This window comes from Myotis davidii, unplaced genomic scaffold (assembly GCF_000327345.1).
Source record: "Myotis davidii unplaced genomic scaffold, ASM32734v1 scaffold866, whole genome shotgun sequence".
Classification (NCBI taxonomy): Eukaryota; Metazoa; Chordata; class Mammalia; order Chiroptera; family Vespertilionidae; genus Myotis; species Myotis davidii.
The window spans coordinates 555,129-560,398 of NW_006297145.1; the positions used below are offsets into that span (position 1 = coordinate 555,129).

The window sequence follows — 5,270 nt, forward strand, 5'->3', positions numbered from 1 at the left end:
GACAAAGGAGAAGGAAACAGAGTAAGATTTCTGGGCTTAATTAAGGGCATAACTAGGAGAGAGAGAGAGAGAGAGAGAGAGAGAGAGAGAGAGAGAGGGGAAAAAAAGGTCTGGTCCCAGGTTACAATCAGGTAGGACACAGACTTTTCTCTTAAGCGAGGCCACTGCTGTTTTTGTCTTGGGTGACAATATTGCCTGGAGTTTGAGGGGGATTTCCCCCTTGGAAAGGAGACTTCATCTAATGTTTCCCACATGTTGAAAGTGTTCATTCTAGCCTGGGATTAGATTCAAGGGGGTTCCCTGTCATGTCCTCAAAGTGAGAAGGGATTGAGTTCTTACCCTCCTCTCCGAGGCTATAAGGGAGTTTGTGGCTCAGAACCTACAGCCATTTCCTGATCCTCCCGGAGTTCATGCCCCAAGGCTGCACACCAGTTTGAGGCTCTCCCCGTTAGCCCTTTTAAAACCAGGTGTTTGGTTCACCTGGCTGTCGAGAGGGTGCAGGTACAGTTACAGCCCTGCTTTCCCTGGCAGAGCTCCCACTGTCCTGCATGGAAATGTGTGAGCATCTTTCTGCAATAAAAAATCAGTGGTAATGACCTTGTTGCTACCTCTAGAATCATTCTTCTCTCTCCCAGGGCTGAAATTTGAACTTTTCTGTTTCCAGGCAGAGAAGGGCCCCACTAAGGTTGACCTTTTCTGAGGGCCATGAAAAATGATATATGCCGGGCCATTCCATAAAATCAATAGACAGCAATGGGTTGGGGGCTTCTCTACCACTTGGCCAATCACTGGGAGACATTGCTCAAGGTTCTGTAAGAGGTAAGCCTGGCCTGCCTTCATGGGAAAGGCAGCGTAGTGGAAAGAATGGGAGGGCTTTAGCCAGAAGGCTTGGGTTCAAAGCCAACTCTGCTCCTCACTTATGGAAAACCTCAGATGAGTCACTTAACTTCCTTGAGCCTCGACTTTTTTTTTGGCCATAAAATGGAGCTGGTCATTCATAACTTTCAGTGTTAGAGTGGGAATTATGAGAAACCACAGTCAAACCCTTCTGTCATACATGCGATATAGTATAACCTTCAACATTAACCATTTTGAGTGTGTGTGTACTTAACCATCACAAAGAGATTGTGCATTAAGAGTCAACTAAATGGTACCTGCTTTTCTGCTTTTCAAACGGACACGATTTAGTGTGGAGGGACTTGTGCTTGAAGCTAGATGGACATGTTTTCCCTATAAGGAAGCATGGGTGTGCCACGGCCAGACGGTTCAGTTGGTTGGAGTGTCGTCCACACACCAGAAGTTTTTGGGTTGGATTCCATGTTAGGGCACCTATCTAGATTTTGGATTCCATCCTCGGGTGGGGGTATATGGGCAGCAACCAACTGATGTTTTTCTCTCTCTTCAATGTTTCCCCTCTTTCTCTCTTCCCTTCTCTCTCTCTCAAAACATATCCTAGGGTGAAAATTAAAAAAAAAAAGGGAAGCATGGGTGTATGTCTATAGAAATCAAGGGGCAGGAGAGAATGGGCGTTCTGAGTTCCCTGTGAGCGTTAGAAAGGGTAGGATTAAGAGGGACGTGTTTTTCATTCTGTCAGCGTGAATTCCCTTTCCAAATTCCATTCTGGTTATATGATCAGGCTACCACTGAATTTATGGGTTGCCACAGTCTGGCTGGAGGGGCAGATTTAGTCAGAAAGAAAGTTTATTCCTTCTAAAGGTAGCTCAAGAAGCAGCAGCATTTGGCATGTACACAGTGGAATGTGCTTCTGATTTGGGGGTTATGGGGACATGGGTCTGGCTCCATCCCTCGGAGACCTAGAACTCAGGAAAATGGTCTCATTCTCTTTGCTTTTCAAGCCATGTCTCTGTCTAATAGAGGTACGGTCCATTTCTCAGGGACATGTGGCTACTTAGTGAGATGATATATGCAAAGGGCCTATAGATTATCATTACATTAATTAAAGCAATCATCCTTCTTGTCCGATTGCTGTGGCTAGGACTTCCGCACTGTGTTGCTAAGAGTGGTGAAAGCAGACATCCCTGTCTTGTTTCTCATCTTAAGGGAAATGCTTTTAGTGTTTGCCCACTGAGTATGATGTTGGCTGTGTGTCTGTCATATATGGCCTTTATTAAGCTGAGAAGAAAATAGAAACAGAGGCATGGATGCATGCAACACACTGACAGCTGTCGGAGAGGAGAGGGGAGGGAAGAACTGGGTGAAAGAAGAAGGGATTAGTCAGAGAACATACATACATAACCCATAGGCACAGACGACAGTGTGGTGATGCCCAAGGGAAGGGGTCGGGGCGTTGGCAGAGGTGGGCAAAGGGGGGATGGGAACATCTGTAATAGATTCACAATAAAAGTAAAGTAAGAAAATCATCCTTCCTTTAGCATTTTGTACTTCCCACACATATTCTTGTCTACTGTACTACTTAGGAAATTGCTCCAACTTCCATTAGAGGTGGAACTCGGAGAGGCACAGATCCTTGCCAAAGTGAAAAATTGCAGCCTAGATGCACACCACCTGGCTTCATTGCATTTACCTGTGTGCTCTGTGTTCAAGGTTCTGTGGAAATGTCCCAGAGGCTGAGAGCAACAAGGTGAGTATTGGACCCTTCATCCCCATTTCAGCCCCATCAGCCCCACATTTCCCTGCCAGATATTGGGGTTTTGCCCTCAATTTCATTTAATGAATATGAAAACCATTGTCTGAGAACAATTAGTCTTGGATAAGTCCCTGTAAACAATTAAACCAAGAAAAGCCTCCGTTTATTGAGCCATTACTATGTGCCAGGTACTGTGCCAAGAATTTGCCACATATGATCTCATCTGAGCTCTGTGAGGTTAAGATCGGCATCCTCTTTATACGGATGACAAAGCTGAGGGCTGAAAGGTCAGTGACGTCTTGGGGGCTGCGGAGATAGTGGGAGATGAGATAGGGAAACTAGGTATTTCAAACAAAGCATTAAAAAACACACTTTAACAACTAAGTTTAGCAGCCCCCCTCTCAATCTTTATCTACATTCTGTTTAGCAAATCAGAGAATATTCATCTTGTGCGCCCTTTTCTTCCCCCAAACATGTCGCGTCACCTCATCACACCTCACAGGGCCGAAGTGCATTCACATCTATTGCAAAGGGCTCCGATACACCCTATGCCAGCAAACTTTCCACAGGGTCCTTAGCACGGGACAAACCTGCCCCAGACCTGAGCTGGGCCTGTCATAGTGTAGGACAAGGCGGAAAGCAGGCTGGGTGGGCAGCAGGTCTTATTTCCAAAGCACATATGGGAAAGCTCCATAAAAAGGGTGACGGGGGGGAGTCCACAAAACCTGAGAAAGAAGTATTCATTCTTCAAGCGGGGCTCTTCCCTGCTCTCCCTCTGGGCAGAAAGCATTTCCAAAGCGTCCCCCGGCAGCATCGTGCTTTATGGCTGATAGCTTTAGAATCTGCAAAGGCCCGAACTCAAAACCCGGCGCATTCTGGAGTCAGAACCCGGCATTTCTATCAGCCCCAGGCGGCTCCCTTTTCTCCCAACCTGTGCCAACACAGCCTCCTGCTTGTAAAATACAGCCAAGACTCCGACCTGCCAGCCTAGTGAGACACCTCAGACCTGGCAAGATAAAATGCCAGGGAGTGGGACAGGCCGGTGAGGAACACATGAGAAGCAATCCAACGTTGGCCAAGTGCCCCTTTTAACCTCCAAGGGGAGGGCAGTTATGGGAAATGCCAATGATTATCCAAACTTCCAGTTACGGAGCAATCACTCCTTTTCTCTTCATAACGACAACAGAAGTTATCCTGCCCATTTTAGAGAAGTAGAAACTGAGGCTCAAAGAGGTTATGTACTTTCAACAAGATCACACATGGGGTAGCAGTGGTGGGGATACGAAAGGGATCCCCAGTGTCAAAACCTGAGCTCTTAATCCCCTACAGCACCAATGAGAGAGAGGAACCCCTGTGTTCTTTCCAGTCAGCCAGGGGAAGTAGCGCTCCCCTGATCCTGGGGGAGAATTTGTCTCTTAGGGCTTTCTCTAAAGAGAAATCAGGAGGGAGAGGTGATTCTAGAAAGATATGGAATACTGCTGGCTCTAAGTACCCCGAACATGCCCATGTGCCCAGCCCAAGGACCAGTGGATGAGGAGGCATCCGAAGGGAGTCCCCACCCTTCATAACAGGGGTGTCCAGCTCTCTGGTCTCAGAGCCTGTCTGGTCACCTGGCCCTAGGATTCACCTTGTGGCTCCTGTCCCCAGCCCTCGCCCCTTCCCCTATCTGACCACAGGGTGGATGTTGTGGAATGAGGGGGTGATACAAAAGGGAAAGCTGTAAGGTAAGGGCTGTTTAGATGTAAATGTGTATTGTTATCTCCACAATCTTCTATCAATCCCCCCTATCCCATCCCAGTGTAACGCTATGGACAAACTTCAATTTGCAAACCAACTTCCCTAACCCTCCCAGAAACCTGCGCAGGTGAATCAGCCAGGCAGGGAGTGAAGCGAAAGTTCTTATTTTCTCTCTGAAGAATGCAGATAAAAACTTTTTTTACCGAAAGTTCCTTCCATGTGTGACTATTCATAGAACTAGAACAAACAGACAAAAGTTTACAGAAAACAGCCCAGGTGCGCCCAGATCAGAATAAATACCCCACGTTGCTAGCGGCGCAGAGAAAACAAAAGTTTTGTAATTATGAAAAATGCAACCCACTTGGTACCAGGAAGGCAAACAGTATGTCATAACGATCTTTGGTGATGGGGCGAAACAGACTTACCTTTCCGGAGCTGGAAACGACCTAGATTCTTGAATGAACCAGCTCCATGGAATGAGTGCCTGGAGGTGAGCAGCAGCGGGCTCCCCAGGTGGCTGCCCCCAGAGTGCCCCCACCTCGCGCTGCCTTTGTTCCGAGGAGGGGCTGGCGTGTGTGCGCGGGAGAGCGTGGGGCAGTAGGCGGCTGTGGCCAGTGCAGCCAGCTTTGGCTGGCTTATATAGCGAGCTCCTTCCTCTGTAATGGGACGCCTCGCCTCCAGACATCCTTTCCCACTTTTTCAGTTGGCGAATTAAAGGAACAGCCCTCCCAGCGGAGGAGCGGGGTTAGCTCACGAAAAGAGCTCTCTGCCTGCTCTCTGCCAGGAAAAGAGCTCATTTGCATACAATTTATGGCGAAAGTAGGAATTCCTGCTCCCCTCCCTCCTGCCCCTGACTCAGAGCAGCTGGGAGTGATGTGTGAGTTTTGCTTTGCGCCCCAAACGGCTTTTCTGATTGTGAGACAGA

At 47.9% G+C, this 5,270-nt stretch overlaps 1 protein-coding gene across 1 annotated transcript in view; it reads right to left on the minus strand.

Annotated features, from left to right (window-relative positions):
* TNC (tenascin C) overlaps window positions 1–5,041 on the minus strand; it is an 89,431-nt gene extending 84,390 nt beyond the window's left edge. Inside the window, exon 1 of the mRNA XM_015569899.1 lies at window positions 4,771–5,041. The gene's annotated coding sequence lies outside the window, so the exon portion shown is untranslated. The remainder of the gene's footprint in view (window positions 1–4,770) is intronic.
* Between the last annotated feature and the right edge of the window lie 229 nt (window positions 5,042–5,270).